Below are 14,338 nucleotides of genomic sequence, written 5' to 3' on the forward strand. Positions count from 1 at the left end.
GTTAAATTCCCTGCTATCCTTCCCAAAAATGAAAGACAAACACATTTTTCTGAAAGATCCCTCATAACAGAGGGACTTGCATGCTCAAAAATATTTAATATTTCTTTTGCCATCACAAATCCGGAAACTGTGTTTGTTGCTGTAGAGTTGACCTGAAAATGAGCAGCTGTGAATCCTGTTCTCTTCTTTGCCTGTCTCTGAGGCAGTAAAGTATTTTGGATTAGGTTGATGAGTTCATCTCAATCTTTGTAACTATTATGACCATACTTTTTTAATACTTGCTACTGTTTCACCTCAATGGTGAGATTCAGCAGGTACATTAAGATTCAGCTGCTACATAGAGTTGTACCCTAGTTTTTCCTCTGCCGTTCAGTAGTTGGAACGCTCTGCAGTGTGTCAGAAAAGTGAATGACTGGTGTGATTAAGACACATTTCTCTGTGTACACAGAGAAAAACATTTCAGTTTGTTTTTGTTTTTTTTTAAGATGTAGGAAATAAAAAGAAAAAAATGAAATCTGTACTGGAGGAATAGAATTTTCTTCATTTAAGTATGAACAGTACTTCAAATGAATGTAAGGAAATCATAAGATACCTGAATTTAAAGGTTCAAATGAACTAGTGGGACTCTAAATGCCGTCTCTCCTTCTGTTAACATATATCATGGAATGTTTAAAAAGTTGGACTTTTTGAATATATACTTTGAATATATACAAATAGCATGGGAAAAAACAGGTATTATAAGAGACCACAGAAGGGAAAATTTTATGGTCCACGACAGAAGGGATATAGTCCACAGTTGATGAAACTTTAATTTAGTTAGTAGACAGAGTCTGTTGCAAAAATATCAAATGACGGAATGATGAAATGTAATTAGTAAGTGTTGGACACTTTTCCCAGAAGCCATATGGGCCTTAATGTGTAAGGTGATACATAGACCTCACATAAGATTTTGTGGGTTTTTTGTTTTTTCCTTAGCAAAGAAAGCATCCACTAGCAGATTGTCATCATGCATCCATTGTGTTCACTTACTCTTTAACCTTCCTTGATGAGTAGAAATGGCTTGCTTTTTAAATACAAGACTTGAAAGAAACTCTGATTGGCTTTTAGGAGCATTCACTAAGCAAATGTCTTGAGGTTCTTTAAATTAATTGATGCCTTTTTCTTGCTGTGCCTCTATTAGAGTTCTGTATGACTAAGGAAAAAGATTTTTTTTCCTGTGAGTGTATGTATACATTCTAAACTGTTATTGAGACTGACGGACCTGAATTAAAACATACAAGTAATTTGATTAGAGAAATAAATGGCTGTATATTAGGAACCTGCACTGGAAATAAAATATTTGAAATGTGCGCATCTATTCATATGGTAATAACAGGCCCTTTCAGGCACAAGGGCTGAATAGAATGATGCAGCCTTCAACCTTTTGATTGTTGCTATAGCAAGTACATTGCCTGCTAGTAATTAATTTGAACATCCATCAGTTACCTGGCCAGGTAGGCCCTGTAGCACTTCAAAGAAATAGGTTTGTTCAGTTTATCCAACTTGTCCCCAAAGTGGACATGTTCTTCAAATATTCTCACTTGGAGTGATTTAATGAGTTGACTAGTAGCTTGGCAGTGAAATAATCTATTGTGCACTTATTTTAGAAACAACAGAAAAAAGCATGATCCATTTTTTACTGAAATACTTTCTCTCAGAGAGCAGACCAAACTAGGAAGGAATTCTTCTGCCCCCCCCCAACCCCCCATAGTGGACAATATTTTTTTTAAAAAAAGGGGGGGTAGGGGGTTAACACTGAACACTTGCACAGTTTTTTCTTTTTATCCAGAGTAAAACTTGCTGATATGAAGTGTTTTAAGTTGCTGTGAAAGTTAGATGGGAGATTGTTGCTAATCAACAATATTTTATTACATAAGGATTTAAACCAGGTCGTATTTATGGTAGGAGTTTGGCCTGCGAAGAGAAACAAATATATACTGCTCAAATTGCATTAGGCTACTTTTTGTTTTAGGAAATAGATAGCTAATTACTGGTGAAATTTAAACAGTACTTCAAAAATACTCTATGGAAATAAGGCAACAAATGTATTTAAAGATGACTGCTAAGGTTATCTATAGAACGGATACTGAGATATCCTCTGGTCATGGTAAGGTCCCTGCTGTGCTGAATACTAAGCATTTATGATGACAATACTCTCCTTTGCTTCAGCAGTGCCGGACCCAGTCTTGAAGATCTAATGTAAGATGGTTGTCTATAAAAGCCTCTTAGCACTTCCCAAAGTAAGGCTATAGAGGCTACAATAGTGAAATGATTGGTAATACAGTAATCTGCTTTACAAAAGCCCTGAGAGAGGGAGAGAGAGAGAGAGATCTATATATAAGTATATATATATTTAATAATGAGAGAATTTCAAATGGACTAGAACTTGATTTGCTTCTTAGGAACTGGCAGAAGCTGAATCCTAGATGCTGCTCATACTGCTTAAATCCTTGTATATGTAGGTAATGTGAGATCTTTTAATTTGTTCATGATTTTTAGTCTTTTCCAGCTCTGCTGTAAAACAGTTCTTCTAGTAGAAGTGATCTGTCACATACAGAACTGAGGAAGAAAGATACACAAAATAGAGTTTAAATAAGATCGTATCATTAATTTCTTTCTTTTTTTTTTGCCTAATGTTTCAGATTTTTCTTCTTGACTGTCCTCCATGTCGGGTTGCAATGATTCTTTTCAGGTAATGCCCCATCCTTGCTGCATTTCTGTCTACTTGCATGGTGTGCTTAGAAGTTGATTGTGGCTTAAGTCATAAAATAGTAAGATACGCATCCAGCCCTTAGTTAGAAAGACATACTGGCTGGACTGAATGATGAGACCTTGAAAAGGGTCATGGCTTCAGCTGTGGGTGCTGAGTCCACTGACCCTTGTTTCTTTTGTACTGGTGGTGGTTTTGGTCTCACAGGCAACACCTATTCGCGCAGTAGTTGATGAGAGCACAGGTGTCCTTCTACAGAATAACCTATGGGCTTGTTAAATGTATGTCATGTGCCTCGTACTTTCTGATTATCTTCACTAAAAATTAGTAGCTGATCTTCATGGAAGGCCATATGTACAGTATGGGTCTATTTTTTAAAATGTGGAGATAAGTTAAATAGTTAAAGCAGATTCCTACTGATTTGGGTATTTCTCAAATGTGTGCAATCTTTTCTATAATATTGCTTATTGTTACTAACTTTAGGAATTGGTCTAATGGACTAGTGCAGTAGAGTCCAGTAAACAGCCCATACTTTTTATAGGTTCTTACCTATAGAGTTCTTGCTCTCAAAGGCCCTCTCTCATGTGCGTTGCATGATAGGGGTACAGCTAGTATATTGTGAGGAGGGTCATGGGACTTCCCAGACAGAATGATAATCAGGAATGGCTGTAGTTGCCACCGTGACAGTTCACTCGGCTCTTTCTTCTCTTAGTCTAGGCAGTGACTGGAAAATATGATGCTGGGGGCATGCCTCATGAATTGTTTTGGAGGTGCTACTGTCTCGCTACAACTTTTTCCTGCTGCTCCTTATTTGGGCAGGGAGTAGGCTGAATACAGAGATACAGTACTAGTGCCTCTTCATCTCAGAGAGCGTGCAAAGTAAGTCTGGTGTCTAGGAAATCCTGGATTTACTATGCATTTGCAAAGGACTGGTTGCAGGGCAGAGGCTGCAGTATTTGTTCTTTTTCAGAATGAGCCTTTCTGTTTTCTGACGTCCTGACATACAAATGACATTTGAAGAACTGTTTTGGAATTGTAATACCTTCCTCCCCCGCCCCAAGTTACTTATAAACTTTGTAATTTTTAATAGAGTTTATGACAGGCAGTGGTTGTAGAATGAAATTTATGCTTTACTTTGTCTCTTATATAAAGTAGACTTAAACAGTACTGACCTTACTTCTGTAGGTCCTGATGCAACAGTGGTTCAGGGAGAGATGACTGAAAGCTGTATAAAATAAAATACAGCACTGTAATTTAAATACTACTTTCTTTCCCTGTTCTTTGCTTGGGATTCTCTGTTGCATCTTTACAAATATAATTCTTTTATTTAAGTGACTCAAAAATCAGACTTCTTCCAAATTCCCAAAGCTTTAGTTTGATGTCATGTACATTTATGGAGTTGGATGAAAGTAAAAACTTTCTCAAATGTCTATTTTAAGCTCTGAAAGCAAAATGAACAGCAAAATTTCAACCATTTAGCAGCCTGGACCATGAACAGGATTAATATGAACAGGATTAATATGAACAGGCAGTCAAAACCTTCTAGGAATCCAAAGCTCATTATAGGAAGCAGTCCTACTTCAGGAAATTATTAAAATGTTTATTTAAAGAGAGTTCTTATCCTGGTTATTGCAGTGAACAGTGGCTTTATTCAAATTAAAGCCAGCAGAATTTTCTCAAATTTCCTGCTACCTTTTATGAAAGATACACTACATAAAATACTACATAACTATACATAACATGTACATATAACATACTACATAAAAACTTTGCATTTCATTTCTAATCTGTGAAAATAATATCTCATCTCTCTTCTAAGGTTGCAGATGCATATGTTAAATGGGGCCCTCTTAGCATTGCTGTTTCCTGTCGTTAACACGCGCCTGGTGAGTATACTATACCTTTCCTTCTCCTCGTGTATTTCTTCCTACAATACTTTCTCTAGAAAGGTGCTTGAGCTGTCTTTAGAGGTGGCTAAATTACACAGATTTGGTTTAGGAGCTATACTTCTAAAATACTAAGCAAGTTTTGATGGTTAAAATTTCTTGCTGCATGTAAATTCACTGCTCATGGAAAACTTCTTTATTCCCATATCTTTGTTTCTGCAGGTATTTCCTCCCTCTCAATTAAATTCAGCAGGCTACATACTATTTGCATAATGAATCGGAGTGATCTATAAATACCTGCTGGATTTGTGTATTGAAGAGATATCTAAGACACTGAGAAAATGATGGGATGAGAGTGTTTCACTCAAAGCAGGTAAGTTAGCTCTTTTGCTAAGATCTTTCTGAAGTACTAGATTATCACTGAGTTGCTTCTTTTACTGTGAAGAACTTGCTGTTTTGAATATGGCAGTCAGATTACTAACACTTGCAAGTAGCCGCCTTTCTTCATCCCAGACCCTTTTGTAAAGCTATCTAAAAGGTGTTTCTTCTACATTGCTGGAGCAAGCAAACTACTTTCTGAAATGCATTTTTTTTTTATTTGTAAGTATTATTTTAATGATGTCTGAGACAACACTATTGAATGCCTGAAACTGAAGAACTAGTTTCTTTTCAAGCAGATGCATATAAAACTATAAATAAAATTTAAGTATAAAAAGTTTAGACTTCAGAATGGCTACGTTGTGAGATGGAGCTGTCAAGTGTGTTTTCTTTTGGACGTCAGTTGCTACGCTGCCGTACCTTTTGTCCTTGTGTTTTACAGGGTAAATTGATTGTGGGGAAAAAAGTTAATGCAAAAAAATAGTTTATATCTTTCACATGATTAGGTTAATTCTAAAGTCTAAACCCTTTTGTAGGGTGGCAGCAAGTGCATTCAGGAATGTAGTTGTAGCATCATATCGTAGCTGGGGTGGGCTTAATCTAGGAAACTTTGGCAAACAAGACCAGTGAAGTTGCAGCAATGCAATTTGTGTAGGCTGCTAATACAAGGACATATTCAGGGTTCAAGTTGTATAGTTGGTGCTGAAATCTCTGCTGCCAGTTTCAATGTTATCGGTACTGAAGCAAGCTAGATTGTTAGTAGATGTATGCCGGTCAGCATCATTTAAGCCTTTGAATATGCTATAGATACAGTCTTTATTTCAGCCTGGTGGCAGCTATTAGTCCTACAAATTATAGTTTGAGTTAGATTTTTGCTTCAAGTTATTTACCTCCAACAACAAGCTTTTTTCCTGAGTGAAGTCACATAAGAGCCCTCCTATGATCAAAGTGAACGCTGAGTAAATATATTTGGCTTTAGGAAAATTCAGTCTGTTTTACCAGGCTGTAAATTCCTGGTACAGGTCACTAGAATGGATCCAAAATACTAGTCTTTGATTTACAAGCACAATCACAAAAACTTCCATGTGGAGAGTTAATAATGTGGAGAGTGGAAGCGTAGAACAAAGTTCATTGTCCATTCCACCCTGATCTTTAAACTGACAGTGAACGTGATAGCTTTGAAAGCGGCTTCACAGGATAGCATGTGGCCCATGGTTAAAATGACGTAGTGGGAGGCTAAAAAACTAGAAGTGGGTACACATGAATATGGGAGATTCCTCAGGCCTGGAATTTGCCCAGTGTTGTTGGCGTCTGTCACCTGCTCTCCCCCCCAAATTAGGCACAGCAGGGTTTCTTCATCCAGGTTTTCAAAACTGCTACAAATTTCCTGTCTTCTGGAAGAAAAATTAGCCTGTTGGTGTCCCTAGTAATACTCAAACCTGTCGAGAATTAATGCTAAGAAAAGTTGTCCTGAATCTGAGCTGGATAAAATATTTCTAAGAATTATTTTTAAGAGTTGTTATGCATGCACATATGGGTGTGTGTGTGTGTGTGTGTGTGTGTGTGTGTGTGTGTGTACGTATATATACATATAAGGGCACATGCTTGCTCATTTTCTCAGATTTCAGTGGTTTCAGTAGTATAAGCCTAGAGTTCCTTCAAGATTTAGTCTTTTTGTCCTTCCTAATCTGGTAACTACACATATTCTTTTTCATACTAGAAATGTTTATTTGCAGTTTGCAATTGTTTTTATTAAAACTAGTTACTGCTGAATAGAAATGGCATTAAATCAAAAATGCAAATAGAATTTCTTGATAATAGAATACTTTTCCTGTTTCAAATTAGGTAGCTTTCTGATTTCTATTGGATTTTTAGGAGTAACCTGTTAAGGTTAAAATAATACATGTTGAAATATTTTAATAAATCATTAACTTGTATTTTCTCTAATATTATTATAGATCTCACTTATATTTGGGCAGTGGTGATTAAACAGGAAAAATACAGACTACTCGTATAAAATTCTGCCCTTCTCTAGAGACAGAGGAGCCAAAGGACTACGTCCAAGAGCAAATATTTTTGGAATAAATACAGCTCTAGGATATTTTTGGCTTAACAGCTGCTTGCTAGGCTAGTCTCTTTTCTGTGTGTCTTCTGGCACAAGATAATATGGGTGATGTTTTATAGCACTGCAGCTTTGGCCCAAATTATTTCTTGGTAGACGTGCATTCTGCTCTATAACTGTCGTCGTAAATATCCACAATGACATTTTCCTGAAAGCACTGAATAACTCTTAACACTTAGTAGGAAGTTCCAAAAAAAAGTGCAATAAATTTGTCTATGCTCTCTGTTCCTCTGCTCTGATTTGTAATACCTTCCTGAAAAGCTTTTGACTCAGTCAGGAATGGTCATCATTTTATGCCTCAACTTTTTATTTCAGTTTTGTGATATTTTAAGACATATATTTTACTGTATGCATGGTTCATACAAAAATTTGTATACCTAGTTACATCTGTAAAGGGTTGTAATATATAGTGCCTGGCAGAAAGTAAGAGCATGAGAAGTTGGACACCTGACCCAGCTACTCATTTAGAAGTGGGGGAGGGAGAGCATGCTTTTGGGCAGGTAGGTGGGAGAGAGTTCTCTCATTCTCAAGAGACAAAACATTCTTGATTAGCATTAACAATCACATGGAAAATAGGGTAATCTTTGAAGACTTCCAGGTAAATAGAGAAGAAAATGTTAAGGGAATCAGATTGTTAGGTTCCCGGGTAGGAGCCTAGAAAGGTGTAAGAAGAAATACACAAGTGCAAGATCTCTTTTAACTCCGTATCTATATTACATGGAATACAGTGTAGGTCCTGATAGCCTAAGCCTCACAAAGGTTGGAAAGGAACCCCGTTAAAAGTTTCTCAAATAAGTCGCAAAACAATGTGTGGCACCAGGTCTGTGCAAGTAAATTAATTTAGCTGCCAGTGAAGTGTTTGGAGAGTAATCGTTTTTGTATGAGCATGTGTGCGAACATATTGCATTAATCAAATTTTAAAGGAAAATATTTCTACTGGTTTTAAAGCTTTGTTTGCAAGCTGATGTCCTGAATATGTTGATATAGATAAAGTAAAAAATAAGACATGTCCTAGAGGCGTTGGGCTTACTGTCTCGGCTAACACAGAGATGGTGCAGTTTTAATGTTTCCAGAAGTTGCTAGACAGTATTATTAGAACTATTTGCCTTGAGAGGTACACAGCCTAAATCTGTTTTAGGAATAGAATCATACTTTGAGCAATACTTGCAGTGCACTCTGTCTTTAGGGACTATGATAACGTCCTACTGCATCTCTGTTGACTGTTAAGGTAACAATGCACTGTAAAAGTAAAAAGTTTGCCCCAAATGCCTGTTAGCAACACAGCAAAATGGAATAAGTAATGGTAGCACATGATGTCATTTCTAAATTGTCTAAGTCTAACTGGCATAAGTGGAAATAACAGTATGGTTAGACATCCAGGGCTCTGGAAAGGTGGTGCTTTGGCTGCTATTCGTACTAAAGCCACTGATTCTGCATCTTTCACACGTATCGAGGCTACGTACGTTAAAATGGTATGGGTGCGTAAGTGCAATTTACAATCACACTTTTATTTGGGAATGCAAATTTACCTTATACTGGTGGTAAGTAGTGCCAGTATTATCTGTAGAGGAAGTAAAAAATACTCTTTCTGAAATTAGTATTTTGTGCACATATAACTCTTCTATCTTGGACTCAATTCTACAGATGCCTGACTGTGTCCCTAGAGTCATTACATGTGTGCTGGTTTGCATAATCAAATTGAGTGACCAGGAGACTGTAATGCCTTTTTATGAGATACAATAAACATCAAATCTAGCACTGATCAAATAAGGAAAACAGTAATAAAAGTTAAAATAAATGCCTACAGTTTAGCTCAGCAGTGCATTGAACAACTGCATTGTCCTAACTTTCTTGGTCAGCTTCATCTCTGTAGTGACAGGCCAAGAAAAAAATTCCCTCTCAAATTAGCAGAATTTGGGTATGTCATGAGTTGGAATCCTGGGGGTTTGCTCTAGCTGGATCTTCTGGCATTTGTATACTAGTAAAAATATAGTTGTTGTTCTTGTTTCATTATGTTTCCGATCCCCTCCATCCCTGTAGCAAGGTATTATTCCTAGTCCTGTGTTCCACCATGTCTCGACTCTACTAATCTTCAGCACAGACGGACTCTCTTTATAAATCTCATGACTGTGCTTGTGCATGCTAACGCTTCCCTCTGGTAGCAGATGCAGATTCTGATTCTCTCCCTCTGTATATATGCCCACCCTAACAGGATTAATTGAAAATGAGAACTAGATAATATTGGATAAAACTAATCAATTAATGCTACCTTAAGGGGTTATATTATAATTCTCTCTACTGACTGGATTGTGTAGAAGATGGCAGATGCCTACTTGAAGTTGAGATTAGGTTTTTTTGCCTATATCAGAATATCAGAAAATATCAGAAAAGGAACTGTTGCAAATAAAATCTGGGGAAACTGGTTTAGACCTTAGCACAGACACCACACAGATGGGTGCCTGATACTTAGCTACAGCCCTGGTACTCATTTATTTTAAGTGGCTTTGCTGTTGGCATCAATGCCAACATTAACATATCTTTATTTTCGCCCCATTCAGGTATGTGGGAATCCCTTATCTGATCTATGCCAGGTGGACAAACTGGTGCCTGAGCTGTAGAATTGGCTGAATAATACGGTACTGAACAGTACAATAGTGTAACGTGGGTCAGCTTCTTGGCTACTTGCCGTTTGGACGTCTGCTGGAGAAATGAGTCTTAGCAGGACTGGAAATAATCTGTTTTCCAAAGGCCACTTGTGTTTTTGTTTTGGATTTTTTTTTTTCTTTTTAAATACTTCATGTCTGTCCTGAGATGATTCTCTTAAACTCCTCCAGCAACTGTCTCTCCTCTGCCAAATAAGTCACTTGCTATCCTGAATATGTTGAGAAGTAACCAACATCTGTTACATGGGCCTAGTAGCTGTTTGCCCCATGATTTCTGCATTGTACAGCTTTATATAGATTCCCCCTCTCCCATTTCATATATACTGTGGTTTGCTTTACAGGTTAAATTAAAAAAATCTGCTTGCGGCTTATTTGTGGATTACTGACCCTGTCTAGGATACTAGTCATTAATTTTAAGTTATGAATCTGGGTTTACTGACTATGTCTAGGAAAGCTACTGGTACAGAATGCCATTCCATGTTTACTGCAGACACCTAGCCTGCCTGCTGGGTGTGCTATAGAAAAGGGCAGAGCTGAATTACTTTTGTTCCTTTTTCTGTCATACCCTGCAGTCTTTGTAGAGGATGGTGGAGGGAGAGTTCTTGCCCAACACAGTGCTTGAGCTATTGTTGCAAATATAAAACCAAGGCATAAATAATTAGCAGAGGGAGGAATACTACTTTCAGAAAACAGAGCAAAGTAGCAACCTCCCTTCCCACTGAAACCAGCTGAGCTGAAGCGAGTTTAGACTAGTGTTTTGCCATGCTTTGCGGGGCAGGGAGGAACTCGCATCTAAGTATTAGACTTCTGGGCTCAACTCTATTCGAAGCTCTATGGTTTTGAAGAGCTTTTTCTAAATCTTAGTGCAGTCAATGGAAAGACCTAATTGTTTCCTCAGGGCAATAGCTGGTTTAAGTTGAGGCATCCATCACGTGCTCAGAGGACTGCCGTTGATGGCGGTGACTTTTCTTGCTCAGAGATAAAAGAAAGAGGTGAGCTCTAATCCTTCATCACATAGTTTCTCTTTTCTGCAGTCTCACAAGCAATAAAAGTGGCTGCTAAGGGTTTAGTTAGGCCGTTATACATAACTTACCTGTTCCTGGGATGAGAGCTTACTGTCTGCTCGCTATTTATTCTTGGTACGTCTCCAGCGAGCCCTTAGCAAGTGTCCCGGGAATTGTGGCCCTTTTGAATCTGCACCATACTGGGCTGATGCAGGGGCAAGCAGCAGATGTGGCTACCTTGAGCTGAACTCTTCCTGGAAAAAACAAAACATCGTACATCTTCTAGCAGAAGTTTCATCAGAAAATGTAAAAACTGAATAGTCTGAATGTTTATTGCAAAATATGCTAACATAGTACTCTGGATTTTGTGTGCGTGTTTGAGGAATAGTGTATGTCAGTATTAGGCTGTGTTTTGAAACACAGCATGATTTTATACCAATGTTAAAACCAGTGAATGGACAATGAACAGATTTTTCTTCAAGTAGCAACCTTTAAAGGAAAAGAACCTATTATCTTGAGTAGCAGGGTAGCCTGTACTCTGTATTCATTTAGACTGTTAAGAGAGCCTAGAATATGAGTTAGTAGAAGAAATGGATAATTTGTCATTTTGTCTTGTACCTTTACTTGTTTTAATGCCCTGAGAAGGGAAACAAGGTGAAATGCAGGAAGAGTGATGCTAGCAGCCTGCAAGGGAGAGAGGAGTTTAGGGCAAACAGCCAGCAAACCGATTGAAAATTAATATACAGAGTTCAGAGTAGTCCATCTTGATAACGAACGTTCAATGTTCCCGAATCTGGGGACAGGTGTGGATAAAGAAATATGTCATCAAGACATTGGTCTGTTACTAGGGAAATACTTGTTGCTCTTGAGAGTGGCTGCTGCGTTCCACCAAAGGCATCTGATGGGAGAAGACACGTCTGTTGAGGCCTGTGGCGAGGGTCTACTTTAGGGTTTGTTGCAGTCTGGATTTGGATACTCATGGCCTTTGCAACTGCATACCATCAAATATTATGAGATGAATCAACTCAGGAGGCAGTATTCTGACCTCCTTTATGTTCTGTGAATAAGTGTTGCTTTGATTTTTGGATATCTCAAACGTGATCACATTCTAAACTGCTAATTTGTTTTCGTGAAGAGGTTTTTAAAATCCTGGATTGATGGGTGATCCTTTCTATGTTGTCTCCACTATCTGCACCTATCTGCTATCTGTGAATGAGTGTTTATTGATAAAACAACTTACAGACCAGACCTTTAGAGCTGGGTGAGTCAGTCGTTCTGTACAACTTTATAGTTAATCTGTTGTGTTTGTTTTTTTCTCTTTATTGTGGCCTGGCTGTACAGCTTGAGTGCCTGGCTGTACAGAGAAGTCTGCGTTGTCAGTTCCATACCAGGAAATGCATTTGCATAATTAGCTGGGCTTCAGAACAATCAATCTTTCACAGCAAAAAAAATGTTTTGTTTTACACACACACACAAAAAAAACATTGCCAACACTACTGCAGCAAAACAACTGTTACTCTGTTCTCAGAAGTGTCCTGAGTGTAACGTTTGTGTAACTGACCCTCACAACTCGGCGAGTGCAGAAGCCCACATGAAACCACAGGATATTAGAGCATGCTCCTTGGCAGGGATTGAGTGCCTCATGTTGTATTGTTTATATTAGGAGCTATTGTTTCTGAAGTGTGCGTATTCCAGTTGGGAGAGGTACAGGTTTTCCTTTCTCGCTACTAAAGCTGCGTTAGCCTCTCTTCAAATATTCTTGTTTGATTCCCTTATTTTGCCCTAGGTATCTTTCAACAGGTAATACAGGAGACAAAAGAAAAGATTAATAGTCAGGAAACTTCAGAATTTCTGTGAAGTTCTTGCTTCTGCATACTGTTATCTTGGTTGGTTTTATGTTTTGATACAGAATACTTAGAGTAAATTAACCCAACAGCTTGTATGGAAGATTCTTTAGCCTACTGTCTCCCAAGAGTTGGCTGCACATGTTGGAGTTTGCAGTCAGGACACTGATAGTGTTTAAAGTATTCAGCTGGAGGATGCCAGGACTAATAGAATCCAGCTGTTGGGTTTAATGGCTTTTAAATTCAAAATTGGATTAAAAAAATTGTAGAATTTATCTGCTGTTTATTGACTGTTATTTAGGAAGAAAGCTGAACTGTTTCAATCTCTGACTTCTGCTGATGCAGAATTTTTTGTGATGTTTCTGTTTCAACATTATGACTTTAATATCTTTGGACAATAACAGAAAAGGAAGGTTTTTTATTTTGGGGTTTTTTTTTGAACAGACAGGCCATGATAGTAAGACTTGCATCCAGAGTCACTTTAGGCTTTAAAATGAGTCTGCATTTGAACCAAGGCTAATGATTTGGCTTTGCATTACTCCTGTGAGATTTCAGACTCAAGTAAGGGTATTGTCCAATTTTCACATCTGAAATATATCAGAAAAGTATGTCTCTTCAGCCTTTTAAGTGAACTGCAACAATAACTTGGATTATGAATTTTGGATTTTAATTTTTCCTGCCATTGTTCAATTTTAAAAGTGTTATGGTCTAGTTTGAGACTTTTTTTCCGAACAAATGGGTATAGACAAAGACACTTAGAGGAGACGGGAATAACTTTCAAATACAGTGTATTAATTTTTCTAACTCATACAGAACTAGAATTGGAATTAGTTGGGCTCCGGTTCGGGTTATTTTTAGAACAGTATTATTTTAGCGCAGTCTGTCTGACCTCTAAGAGGTAACATGAATTCAACTAAACACACAAATGACTAACAGTAATTTCTCAAATGATGTTAGCAGGTGAGGAATACCTAATTTACCACTAACACGTAACTTGTTTGTATGTATTCTTCTGCAGCTTGAAGACTGACTGGTGTTCATCTATTTTGAATTTTACTGGTTTTAAGAGAAGCACAGTAGTGTCTGTCCCATGTGTACAGTTTGCTAAATCAGGTCTTTTGAAAATTTTTGCACAGGCTCTCTCAGCAGTAACTTTTATTTTAAAATTGTTGTAATGAAAAATACCTGCTTTATAGACTTCTATCACTTGCAAGCTAGCAGTTAACTTTTTTTTGTAAATAGGCTGCTGCCATATGGGGGGTGTTTGATTACTTTGCTTTTTTGCATCGTTGTTGGTAATTTATACTAACAAGGAAAAGGAAGAGAGCGAGCTTATGTTATCTTATGTTATTCCTCCTTTATTGTGCTTCTGGCTAATTTCCTAAATTCTCTGCTCGAAGCACTGTATCGTGTTTGCGGCAAGGAGGATGGGATGGGTACAGATAGCTGCATTTTCAAAGCACTGACCATTAATGTCTCTCATCCCTTTGTTAATACACGCAGGTGACAAAAGAACTTAAATGAAGGGATTCTTGCGGGGCATAAGGAGAAGTTTTCCTTCTTAAAAATGGTTCCTTGTGACTCAGTTGTTAATAATGAATTTTCCTTATTCCTCAGCTTCCATTTGAAATGGAAATCTATTACATCCAGCGTGTGATGCTCTACGTTGTGCCCATCTGTCTGCTGCGGAAA

The 14,338-nt window shown here is 37.7% G+C and overlaps 1 long non-coding RNA gene across 1 annotated transcript; it reads right to left on the bottom strand.

The window, feature by feature from the left end:
• Window positions 1-2,303: 2,303 nt before the first annotated feature.
• Window positions 2,304-11,044, bottom strand: LOC135327123 (uncharacterized). Its single transcript, XR_010387179.1, has 3 exons — window positions 10,892-11,044; window positions 3,922-3,974; window positions 2,304-2,598 (listed from the first exon to the last, which is right to left on the bottom strand). It is a non-coding gene; the product is annotated as an uncharacterized LOC135327123 (long non-coding RNA).
• Window positions 11,045-14,338: the final 3,294 nt, after the last annotated feature.

This window comes from Dromaius novaehollandiae, unplaced genomic scaffold (genome assembly GCF_036370855.1).
Source record: "Dromaius novaehollandiae isolate bDroNov1 unplaced genomic scaffold, bDroNov1.hap1 HAP1_SCAFFOLD_269, whole genome shotgun sequence".
Classification (NCBI taxonomy): Eukaryota; Metazoa; Chordata; class Aves; order Casuariiformes; family Dromaiidae; genus Dromaius; species Dromaius novaehollandiae.